We start from the raw sequence: 12,107 nt of genomic DNA on the forward strand, positions 1-12,107 counted from the left end.
GGTCTGTATAAGAAGCGCTGTTTTCATCCTACATGGACATCATTTGGCAAAGTTAGTGATGTCAATGAAGAGCCATATCTGGTTTCCTCCGTAACATCGCGACATCTATAATGTGAGCCCTCATTGGCTGAGTTCACCTGAGGAAGAATGGCTATCAAATGGAAAACGGAAGGGTGAAACAGCAGCTGTGAACAGTGGCAAATGAAGGATCATGAAAAAAGAAAGGGGGAGCTCATTTTCAGGCCTAGTCTATGGCAGTGATGGCAGTAAAATTATGCTTTTCTGTCACAACTACATTAGCAGGGTCATTCAACAGTTATTCTGAGGGAAGGTATGGTAGATTCTAGAATGCAAGGGGTTATAGATCAACCCTTGGTGATCTTGTGGTGACAATTTTGCAGAGCACTGACAAAATCACCTTCTGACATGGTGTCCACACTAAGGGCAGGATCTGTGGGGATGCTTCTCCAGTTTTGATGAATGGGTTTCGTATTGTTCAATTCGATGGTGTGGAAAAGTTGCTTGGAGGGATGATGCCCACCATCTGGACCTGTGTCCATCTTGGTTGGTAAGAGCTATGTGCTATGGTAAGATGTGCTATGGTGATCATAAATGCTTTCTTGTAGCAGGACTGTGTCCCTGTATCCTCAAAGGAAGTGGTTGTGAGACCCCTTTGTATCCCACCATCCTAGACAATCATTAGCTAGTCTCCAACTTTTCATTTTTGAATAAGCTCCTACAGCAGATTGTGGTGACTCAACTCTGGGATTTCTTGGATGAAGTAGAGTTATCTGGGATCTTTCCAGTCTGGTTTCAGGCCTGCTTTTGTGGCTAAAACACAATTGGTGACTACTGGGGGGACGGGGGACAGTTCCTCTTGATTCTGCTGGATCTCTCTGTGACATTTGCTATCATCTCCCATGATATCTTCCTGACATGCTTGAATAGTATGGGTCTGTGGGGGGCACAATTCTACAGTGGCTGAATAGTAAAATAATAAAGGTGAATGCCACCTCACAGGAACCAAATCAGTCAAATATTCTCCAAAGGTGATCCTCAAAGATCAAGTACTGATTGGCTACCAGGACAAAGCAATCACTTAAGACAAACTAGAAACAAGGCAGAAGGAAGTCCCAGGAGATACAATTCTAGTTGAAGGCTAGGGATGACACATTTATCCACTCAGTTATCTGAATTTGGGCCTGTTGCGCGTAGAGGTCCTCAAGCCCACCCCCAAGTGATTCACACCGGACACAGAAATTTTGTTAAAGTTAATGGCATAAAAATTTGGCCACAACTTTTTTATTAAATTACAACATGTGAGTGGTTGCTTAGGCATTGGTTTGACTATAAGTCCCATCTAGGGGACAGGCTGACTTCCAACCGCTTGGTGGAAGACAGCAAAGGGGAAAACACTTTGAGGAAAGGATTTGGGGTCGGGGTGGCCAGGACCCTCCCTCTCCCTTAATGTTCCCAGGGGCTCTTGCGTGGCCCTAACCCATGACCAAGGGACGGACAAGCATGGAGAGCCCCTGGATTCCTTTAACGGAATTCCCCGCGCAGCAGCAGCATTGGAGGGGCAGGCACGGCCAACCACTTCCCCTCCACCATCCAAATTAAATAACCAATGCCTAACCGCCAACCTTACAGTTGTGACTAATTGCTACGCAGTAGGCAAAACCCAATGGCCAAAGCCAATCTGCCAATTGGGAAAATTCCTACCAGGCCCCTGCCACAAAGCAGACGACCCCATGACAGGCATAGCAAGGTCAAAGCACACACCTACAACGAGGGGGGGACGGGTGGGAGATCCGATGCACGCAGCAAAGAGGGGCAATTGCTGCGAACGCCCAGAATATATAACCCCTGAACTGTCTATCAAACTTTGCAACATGCTATTCTCCCCAACAACCCCAACAGCCCCTATCAGCCACCTAGCTAGCTAATTAGATCCCGCCCCCAACTCCAGCGGGGTGTCTTGCTAGGCCCCAACCGCAACACGTGCTCTCTAGGAAGGAGAACACGCTTTCTCTTATCATCTAAAGGCTTTATCTCTGATATTTATGCCTTGAACCTCTGCCTTGTTTTTTACCGCATATATTATTTTCCACTTGGAACTTGTGAGGGCTGATTCTGCAGTTTTCGGCACCAGATTGATTGTCTCTTTCTCATTCAATTCTCAAACCCACTTGTCCGTTTTTTTTGACCCAATTCCCTTCATACATAATATATGCCTGTTGCTTTGGTTTCATCTGGTCTTTCATCTGGTTAGTTTAACTTAAAATATACCCTGGTTTTTCATCTTGACTCCCTCCCACCACATTCTCATCTCTGTCTGTAACATTGAGATTGCAAGCCTTAATGTCAGGGCAATGTGATTTTTTCCAATTACTGCTGTATAGCATCTAGTAGCTTTAGACACTTGTAAAATAAAAGAGGATGACAATCTGCCTATGCATGTGGAAGCTGTGGTTCAAAACAACTGCAGACAAATGCGGTACAACAATTCCTCCATTTCTATGCACCACTCACGTTATTGCAAGGTACTCCATTTTAATTTTTAAAAGCTATCTGCCACTGCTAGCAAGAGCAATTTAGTTTGTCTTTTTTGAAGTGTGGCTGTAGAGTTAATGTATGACTACAATGCAGCAGAAAAATTAAAACAGAGGGCAGGGAGAAGATACAGGGAGCTTCTTCATAGCATCTTATGCAAAAAGAATGTCCACCACACTGGGAGAAAAACTGGCATTAAAAACAAACATTAATTACCTGCTGTATGAAGTGGAAACATAACTTGGCACTCCTATGCCCTCGGCTTTTGAAAGGCAAAATGCCTTATATGGTCTTCGCTAAGCTGGTAATAGGGATGTGATGGCTCTCTTAAGAACAGAATACACTGCTCATCTAGCACAGCCAAACCATTTCACCATTGGGCCTTTAAAGACTCTTTTGTCTCCATGTTGATGTCTTTCTCCTCGTCAAGCCTTAGAAAAAGTATGATTGGCACTCACCTGAAGTGCAGATCTCTGATTGGCATCATGAGGTCACTGGATTGGGCTCTGGCTCCACCCTGGTCACAAGGCAGGAGAAAAAAAACCCTTCGGGGAAATGGGAGGCTCCCCCTCATTTTTGCAGCTAAGCTCCAAATTCATTGATGTCACAAATGGTAAAAGCCCACTTTCTCCTAATATATTTAACAGCCACCAGCTGCCCAAAGAGCGTGAGAACATACAGTAATAAATGAGGCATGTTGTGGTCCATGTTAGGGTGTGGGCTCCAGTGACCTCATGATGCCACCAGAGTTCTACAGTTCAGGTGAGTACCAACCGTACTATCTCCTACTGGCACCATGGGGTCACTGGATTGGGATGTACCAGAGCTTACCCAGTTAGGGTGGACCCCAACTGTAGACTAGGTTACTGCGGCAGGGCTTGCGCCTGAAGGAAGCCTCAGCAGATGAATGCAAATCATATAGTGCCTTGTAAAGGTGCTAGGGGTTATCCCAGTGGCAACCCTACAAATATCTCCAATAGCGGAGAAAGCTGCTGAGGAACACACATCTATGGGGATGTTAGAGCATGACAGCCTACTGCTTGAGGATCTTGGAGGTGAGAAGAATGGTGGCAGCTGCTGGGCGTCCTAGTTCATGAAGAACTACGTCCACCACAAAGAGCCCATAGTGGTTCTGAAGCTGAGAGAAGATTGGATGATGCAGCATCTATTCCCCCTAGATCTAGTTTGGTTTGACACAGTCAATCTATCTGGGTGTTGGATTCTCCTGAAATATGTTCAGTGGAAAAGCCCAGAACGTGGAGCTCTGCCTAGTTCATTGTCAATCCAAGATCTGATGCCACCTTGGCAACTGATGTATGATTTCACAGAGGTGTTGTCAGACTGTAGGAGGACACGGACAGGCCATTATTAGGTGGCAATTCTGCTGGCTGATGATTAAGCCATGGGCTTTGAAGGATGACATAGTGATTGCTAGATGATGGCGTGCTTCTTCTTGTGTTGGGACCTAAAGGATGAGATTGTCTAGGTAAGGATAGGTGTGAATGCTCAGGAGGGGGAGCACCAGGGCAACTATAATCCTGCTGAAAATGTGGGTGAATCAAGTATATATATAGTTTGCCAACTATATATATGAGAGATATATCCCATTTTCCTCAATTGCCTGTTGTCTGTTGGGGTTGGAACAAATCTGGTAGAAGTTCGTGGCTCTAGTAGCACTTTAGCCTCTTTGGGGGAATGGGGTCATCAGAGTGAGAGATGCCCAAGGCTTGCAACAATGGGCATCCTGGAACAGGTGGTCAGAGGTCTGTTCTTCTAGCATGGATCCATCACTCCACTTCCCTTCTTCAGTTACAACGAAGTAGAAGGGGCCTGTACTCGGGGATGGCTTCTTTAATTTGCTGAATAATTCCAGCAAATTAAGAGAGGTTGGTTTCCTAGGGGATTGACATAGAAGCAGCCACCTCTGGAAACCCCACAAATTCATCCTCATCTGAGGTGGTGGGGTGGGGGGTGGAATGAAAATCCTGTGCCAGGGCTGGGTAGCTGTCATCTGAATCCCTTCCCAAGGGAGAGCCAATAGTGGCTGGGTCTGCTGTGGGTCACTGTGGAAGGGAAGGGTTTTGTGGTGACCTAATTGCTGCTGCAGGAGATGCTTTAGAAGCCTCCATGTATTTCTGCTTCTGTTTAGCCTTGTGGGCTACTGGGAGATCTACACCACGGAGGGCCACTGGCTGCTGAGGTGGCTCCATGCTCAGCCAAGGGTTTGCAGGCAGCAGGCCGACTGCATGCCCAGAGATCAGGCTGCAGCAACAGGAAGCGTTGATGTGGCCTCTGACACCCACAGGTCTTCTTAGCACGCTCCGTATGTGCCAAAGGCGGGAACCATGACTTCCATCAAGACATGCTGTCCTAGAGTGGCTTCTCTGAGAAGGCTTCAGGATTTGGAGTAGGAAAGTCTAAAGGAGGAAGGGCAGGACTAGCCTGAGTAAAAGCAGGAGCCCATAATGACGGGACTGCATCGTTCAGGCAGGAGCAAAAAACAAAACAACCTGACTAGGAGCTGACCACTTCCCCAAAGAGTTTTTTTTCTCTTGCCTAATGAGCAGGGTGGAGCCAGAGCCCAACCCAGTGACCCTATGATGCCAGCAGAAGATCCATAGCTGCAATCCTACATGTGCTTACTTGGGAGGAAGCCGCAGTGAGCTCCATGGAGCTTACTTCTGAGAAAACATACATAGAACTACACAGCACGATGTATAATCACAGATATCAGCCTAGAACTCTGACCTATCCTGCTTTGTCTGTGAAATTCCTTTTCTCCCCCTTTGTAATGCTGTAGATGAATTGAGTGGATGTTATTATCTGTGTGTGAGCAAAATTCCGAGTGAGAGCTACTGTTTCTGTCCTTGACTTACCTTTCTTCTCTCTCCCTTTCTTCCCATTTCTTTTTCTCTTATTTCAGTATCTTAATACCAGCTGGAGCCTCTCTTTACACCGCTATTCTATTCTTTTATTTCTAAAACACTCATAATGCCTCACAAATACAGCGGCTTGAATAGGAGGAATACATACAGAGTGGAGGAGGAGGATGTGCTCTCTCAGATATTTCAGTGTCCTGCGTGCACTGATGTCCTTCACTCACGTTAATAAATAGAAGAAATACTTCTACCTTCCTTTTGAATTATTGAAATAAGTTTGGGCAATTATAGGACACACTGCGCTAAACATTAGCAGCAAAAGGTTCAAAACCAGACAATAAATAAGGCTAGGGAGGTAGTCGCATGGAGTCAGGCTTCCACACAAAAATTTCTATGAATGTGTCAGGCAGCTCAAGAGTTGGCATGGAAAGTAGGCTTTCATTGTAACCAGTAAAGGCCTTGAGATTTTGTACAAAAAAGAGGGGGGAAGAAAAGAAAAGCCCATCCCCATTCACTGAACAAAATAGTATTAATGAAAGAGGCTGAAAGCTAGCCCATCATATTCTTGTAAGAAACTCATCTTTGCAAGGATGTCCTCTCTTGTCCTTGTCAATTTCAGTCCCAACTATAGAAGGCAATCAAGACCGAGACCTTGATGACAGAGCCAGCCTTTTGAACACCACGAGACAGACTCGTTTGCTTTGTGTAAGATGGCCATCTATCCTTCAGGTTTATTTATATATTGCTTCAAACATGTATTACTAAGGTTCGCACATTTACTTATCTTTGTTTTCCTGAAGATCAGAGTAAAATACACACAACTAAAGGAGCAATGGAAGCCGGCAGGTTAATTTTTGCATAGTCTTCTTAAATTCTTCATGTATGACTGTGATCAGAGGAAGGCTCATGAAAAATAGGTCTCATAAAAACAAGATAGTGGAGTCACTATTGCAGGGGGTAAATCTACATGCATGGTGAAAGTGATCACCCCAGAAGCTCAGGGAGGAAGGAGAAAATATTTGGTCAAGAAGCTCTGGCTCATGACTAAATAAGGCCTGAATGGTTGTCTTAAGGATGGAGATGGTTTTTGCCAGGTGTGGAAAAGATGACAAGGCCTTAGTTTCCAAGCACAATTCAAAGTGCTGGTGCTGACCTTTAAAGCCCTAAATGGCCTCGGCCCAGTATACCTGAAGGAGCGTCTCCACCCCCATCGTTCAGCCCAGACACTGAGGTCCAGCTCTGATGACCTTCTGGCGGTTCCCTCACTGCAAGATGTGAGGTTAAAGGGAACCAGGCAGAGGGCCTTCTTGGTAGTGGCGCCTGCCCTGTGGAACGTCTTCTCATCAGACGTCAAGGAAATAAACAACTATCTGACTTTTAGAAGACATCTGAAAGCAGCCCTGTTTAGGAAAGTTTTTAATGTTTGATGTTATATCCTATTTTAGTATTTTGTTGGAAGCCATCCAGAGTGGCTGGGGAAACCCAGCCAGATGGGTGGGGTATAAATTATTATTATTATTATTAGTTGAGCTAAGACAAAACACCCTTGTGAATAAGATATGAGAAGAGTTGCTCCATGTGTCCCCCTATATTTGACATAGATACGGAACTTACTTGTCATTGATTTAAGATTTGATTGTCCCCACTTGTTTTTTTTATTAATATTGTTCTGTATATTTTACTTTTATGAACCCTAAACTTTTTAAAAGTTATTTAAAAAGTTATTAAAAAATAAAAAAATGAACAAAATGAAAAGAGATTTGGTGAGTCTTCTTGCATTTTGAAATGCTATTACTTTCCCCCCCTTTTTATCTGGTGACTCTCTTTTCCCCTCCTCACTCTTGCTGTCTGCCTCCCTGTTCTGTCTTTTTTTTCAGATGGATGTAAGACTAGAAACTACCTAGAATGCGCACCGAACAAATTTTCTTCCTCCGGTTTAAAACAGAGATGCCTAGTTTGTTTGAGAAAGCTGTTGGCAGGAGAGGTGAAGATGAATCGTTGGTGAAGACTAGAGTGGCAATCCCTACAGCAAGTAAATTAAAATGGTCAGAGTTGCATAAAAGCAGAGTAATTTCCCCTTTGGAGAAAGGTGTCCCTATAGGTGAACTTTTGAAGGGATCCTTTGGTCTTCTTAATCTCTGGAGTTCTGGTTAATCCCACCTCCACTGAACTGGACTCTGCAGTCTTAATAGGAGATTACGGAATCCTCTTATATGTTTTCCCCTTGTGTATGGCCATTTTGTATTTTTATACTGTTGCTTGTTGCTATGTTTATTTGGTTTTTCAATCAGCTTTGGACACCATTGGATAAATCAGGAATTTTATGTCAAATGTTTTGCTCTAGAACTATGTTAGGCTCCATTCTTGTCAGGGTGGCAACCAAGTGCTTTTGCCTTCAGTTGGAAAGGAGTTGCATTGACAGGGAGAGCAGGAGACCTTGACAATTAGCAATCATTTCACAAAGAGGCCAGGGCTGTCTATATGAGCACTGTATCAGTGCAGAGGAAACCTATGAAAAGCATTTAACAATCAAAGCTACAGCATTTGTAAGTCAGGCATATGGACAAGAATGGAAAGACATCAAAGGGAACAGAGAATTGTTGAGCTTGTGTCCAATGTGGCAAAAAAAAGTATGTGTATAAGATACAAGAGATCATAAAGTCAAGGACAGAGAAATAGGCTGCCTAAAAAACAACAATCTAACATTGAGCCAAATTTGTTAAGTTGGTGTAATCATGAATTCTTTCTTTTTCCTAAATCTGAGTTGGATCTTTAAATGACTACCATGTAACTTGGCATATCAGTAAAATTATCTGTGCCATAAAACCTTAATCCTATCCCAAACCTCCAGTCAAAAGAGTGCACCCATGGACTAGAATTTTCTCTCTCTTACTGTTGCAAAAATATAGACTGAAAGGTGGATTATCCGCCATGTTTAAAACCTACAATTGTAGAAAAGCTAACTGAATATATTGTCAAAGCAGAAGACCTTTATTGCAGCAGTGAGGTCATTATCCTGTTGTTGTTGTTGTTGTTGTTGTTGTTGTTGTTGTTGTTGTTGTTGTTGTTAGCATCTACTGTATCTGTCTTGAGAGACAATGGAGTGTAGCCCTGGGGGTGAAGTCAAACTGTTGCATTAGCAGCACTGAAATTACCTCTCTGGGGTGCAAGCCTGGGCAGTGTGTATGGAGATCCTGGGCTGTCCAGACAACAAGACCCCTCTCTTGGCCTTGATGTGGTCCTACGGAAATCAGAGCAATACATCTGGCACCAGCTTGGCTGTAGGAGTTGCCGGAAGAAGGCCTACAGGGTGCTATCCAACCATCTTAGGGACGCCACTCCTTTTCTTCTCCCAAAGATGACCCACAAGGCAGTAGAGTTTTAGGACAAGAGTTTTCCTTCTCTTAGATGGGCTCCCTTTCCAGGTGGCAAGCCCAACCTGCCCTTCACTTCCCTCTGAGGCATGTGCTGAAACCGTCTTCTTGACCATTGGACCCACTATTGATCTTGTCCGCTCAATCCACTGAAGCCTGTCTTCACATGCAGGGGAAGTCCCTAACTCACTGAACTATGAGGCCCATTGGCTACCCTCACCTGGTTTAGCTGGCAAGTCAAAGCCGTTCCCAGGGTGTGGCCGCTGTTGCACACTGACAGCTTCTAGGAGCTACTTGTGAGAGCTGAGTGCAGGGTGGGGACCAAAGGTGGGGAACTACTCCAGAAGGAACAGAACATGTCCCCCCAGAAGTACTTTCTTTCTTTCTTTCTTTCTTTCTTTCTTTCTTTGACAATCACTCATAGCCGAATAAGATTGCCTTCCATGAATATGGTTTTAACAGTGCATCCTTAAGTTGGTTTGGAGGTCAATTCTGGATCCACATGTCCTTCCACAGTGGGGACATAGGTTTCCGGGCAGGAGCTGATCACGGTGAGGATTTGCCAAATGTGCCTTCCTCTTAGCTCGTTTCTCCCTTTTGTCCTGAGTTTGTGCTTCTCCAAAGTCCATGACGCCTTTGGAAGAAGAAGAAGAAGAAGAAGAAGAAGAAGAAGAAGAAGAAGAAGAAGAAGAAAGAAGAAGAAGAAAGAAGAAGAAGAGTTTGGATTTGATATCCCGCTTTTCACTACCCAAAGGAGTCTCAAAGCGGCGAATATTCTCCTTTCCCTTCCTCCCCCACAACAAACACTCTGTGAGGTGAGTGGGGCTGAGAGACTTCAGAGAAGTGTGACTAGCCCAAGGTCACCCAGCAGCTGCATGTGGAGGAGTGGAGACGCGAACCCGGTTCCCCAGATAATGAGTCTACCGCTCTTAACCACTACACCACACTGGCTATTCTCCAATTGGAGTGCTCACAGGCCAGTGTTTCCCAGTGGTTAGTGTTTATTTTTTTAAAGATTTGCCTTGAGAGCATCTTTAAACTTATTTTGTTGGCCACCAACATTACACTTTCAATTCTTAAGTTGGGAATAGAGTAGTTGCTTTGGAAGATGATAATCAGGCATCCAAACAACATGACCAGTGCAACCAAGTAGATGTTGAAGAATCATTGCTGGTGATCTTTCCTTCTTCCAGTACAATGACATTAGTTCCCCTGTCTTCCCAAGTGATATGTAATTTTCCCCCGGAGACACCGTTGATGGAATCTTTCAAGGAGTTGGAGATGGCATTTATAAGTGGTCCATGTTTCACAAACGTAAAGTTGGTAGTACAATAGCTTTGTAAACAAGCATTGTGGTTTCCCTGCGAATGTCCTGGTCCTCAAACACTCTATGCTTCAATCAGGAGAAAGCTACACTCACAAAGCTCAGGCAATGATGGATTTTGGCATTGATGTTGGCCCTTGGGGAAAGATAACTGCCCAGGTGGGAAAAATGTTCAACATTTTCCAACATTACACCACTGAATTGAATTTATGGTGCTGCACAGGGGTTGTTTTGTGCTTTTTGGTGCAGCACTTTGGGGTTTTTTTTGGCTGTTGAGCGATAGGCCAAGCTTTCTGCAAGCTTCTGCAAAGATATTTAGGATGGTTTAGAGGTCATTTTCTGAGTGTGCACAGACTATGTTGTCATCAGCATATTGAAGCTCTATGATGGAGGTTACAGCAACCTTATTCTTTACTTTCAGCCTACTCAAATTGAAGAGCTTTCCACCTACCCTTCCTCTAACACCACACACAATCCTCTTCATTTTACACACTGTGATATTCTTGAAATCTACACATGCACACAATTAAAAAGTCTGTTTACCTGTAAGCCATTAATATGGAAACAGGTGTGCTCAAAGTAACAAAGCAAAGTTACCCAAAGCCACCTGTCCCTTGGGATGAACATGCACCCATTTATTGAATTATACAGCTAGGAATTGTTTGCCTTGTACCAGTGCTGCAAATTCAGGGCTTTTGCCATACAAGCCCTAATTATGCTCTCAGAAAAACTGAATGTTCACTTGAATTCACATGTCCATTTATCGCTGCTTCATTGCAAGTGTGACAGAATTCAAACCATTTTAGCAAGGAAAGGAGTAACGGAAGCTAGGACAGAGGACAGAGTCTACCACAGGAAGATCAAGGAGTCCAAAAGCCCCTCTTTCAGAACAACTGCAGCTTTAGTTTCAGAATATGAAAAAGCTCCACACACTATAAAATTTCACTCTACCAGTGAAGGGAAACATAAATTGTGCTACTTCCAAACTTAGCTCAAAACAGAGTTCAAGATGTATTTTGAGAAGCAAAAACAAAGCCAATATTGAGAGCAATTCATTGGAACCTATGATAGCAGTTTTCCCAGACATGCTATGCATGGTAGACACTGACAGAAAATTTTAGGCCCAGGCATAGGTCAATGATAGAAGTTCACACCAGCACCCAGAGGCCATCACTGGGTCCCACAAGTGTTCTTCATTTGCACTGGACATCTATGGGTCACTAGAAAGCAGGGTCTTCCTAGGCGGCATTACATTTCTCCTAAATAAGTGATGCTTATATTTATTCAACTGCAATGAATGCATTGTTCCCCGCCCCTTCATGCGTTTGCAAAATATGCACCTCCCCTTTTTATGCTACAATGTGCAGAAAAGCTCAAGATACACGTCGATCTTCACACACTTAGTTGTTATCACTGAGAAACGTAGAAAATAACAGGATATACTTATACGATTTCTTCAAACTTATACGACCCCTTAAAACTTAGCTGATGAAGGTGAATACATTGAAACAGGGCCCTGTCCTGGTTTTTGATCCATAACTGACTTCTGACTTCTGCTCAATGATTGAAACTAAGATCTTTACATCACACCTGACTATGGATTAACATGAACTTGTCTCTATTCAAAGACTCTCATTTCCAATACTGTAACGGATTATTGTGTTGTACATATCCCTGTGAGTTTGAGTTTGTAATCTCTGTTTGAGTTTGCAATCACTGTCTGAATATATGTATTTGAATGGATTAGTTTTTGTTATAATTTACTAATGATTTGTGAGTAGGGACTACTCCCACTGTTGAAACTTATATTGGCCAGAGTTCTTGGTGTTGTTTTTTTTCCTTTCTGGGTTCACAATGCATATAAAGACATGCAACAAACATCTGCTATGTTAGGTGAGAAATAGCCCTCCAACGCACATCTTTTAGAATGCCTGCATATTTTCAAGCAAGGTTTGCTTTGATATAAAAATGTTCCAC

The 12,107-nt window shown here is 43.6% G+C and overlaps 1 protein-coding gene across 19 annotated transcripts in view; it reads right to left on the reverse strand.

Annotated features, from left to right (window-relative positions):
- The window catches only part of CADPS2 (calcium dependent secretion activator 2), a 323,931-nt gene that overhangs the window by 103,510 nt on the left and 208,314 nt on the right, over nucleotides 1-12,107 (reverse strand). The window lies entirely within an intron of this gene.

Source organism: Lacerta agilis, chromosome 10, assembly GCF_009819535.1.
Source record: "Lacerta agilis isolate rLacAgi1 chromosome 10, rLacAgi1.pri, whole genome shotgun sequence".
In the NCBI taxonomy this organism is placed as follows: domain Eukaryota; kingdom Metazoa; phylum Chordata; class Lepidosauria; order Squamata; family Lacertidae; genus Lacerta; species Lacerta agilis.